We start from the raw sequence: 872 nt of genomic DNA on the forward strand, positions 1-872 counted from the left end.
TTTTTTTTTGTTGTGAAACAGGAGAGACTTTCAGAATGATTCATGGCTGATAAAAACAGCTTTTACTGTCAACTTACTGTGATGTAGTCAACTTTTTATTTCAATCATTTGGACCTTTTTTATTTTAATTGCTTTTCAGTCTCTTATTGTTTTGTGTTGTCATGAGTTTCTTTTTAACTAGTTGTCACTTTGTTACAGTGGAAGTTAGTGATATTTTTATTCCAAGGCATTCCTGTGAACAGTTTATTAAAATCATTACTCAGCATCACATTTACAACTTATCTGATTTATTTTCAGCAACTTTAACGTCTTATAGAATTCAATATGATCTCAAATTTATTTGACAAGTTTAACAAAAAAAATAAGTCTATTTAATTATATTTACAGCAAGGAAGCGGCTTCCTAATTCTTGGATAAATTGCCGTTATTTAATAAAGATCTTTGAAATGCCACTCTTTTTTTTTTATTTTTTCTCCCTGACTGGTAATCATCTAAAAAACCCATGATTTCATGTAGATATTTAAAAGGGAATATAACGTACCAATATGGTTTGCGAGCACAGAAATACACTTAATTATTTAGCATCTCATGAACCAACTGTTTATACATCAACATTATTCATAAATTATTTTTGTTTTGTTTCTGTAAATCATGTATCATGATGCAAATCAGGTTCAGAGTCAGTGAAGGGGTGTGTATGTGTGTGTGTAGGATGACAAAGACATTGGGTGTATTCTGGTTGGTTTCTGTATTTTACTACATTCCTATATTATTTATGGCTATATTGTGATTGTAACAAGTGTATATACCAACCATATATACACACACTTTATCTAAATATATAAATAAATATGAACCAACCTATTTGCTAA

At 29.2% G+C, this 872-nt stretch overlaps 1 protein-coding gene across 1 annotated transcript in view; it reads left to right on the top strand.

The window, feature by feature from the left end:
• Positions 1-872, top strand: part of patz1 (POZ/BTB and AT hook containing zinc finger 1) — a gene marked incomplete in the record, with an annotated part of 10,231 nt that extends 9,359 nt beyond the window's left edge. The window contains 1 exon segment of the mRNA XM_014006231.1: positions 1-872.

This window comes from Austrofundulus limnaeus, unplaced genomic scaffold (genome assembly GCF_001266775.1).
Source record: "Austrofundulus limnaeus strain Quisiro unplaced genomic scaffold, Austrofundulus_limnaeus-1.0 Scaffold35, whole genome shotgun sequence".
Classification (NCBI taxonomy): domain Eukaryota; kingdom Metazoa; phylum Chordata; class Actinopteri; order Cyprinodontiformes; family Rivulidae; genus Austrofundulus; species Austrofundulus limnaeus.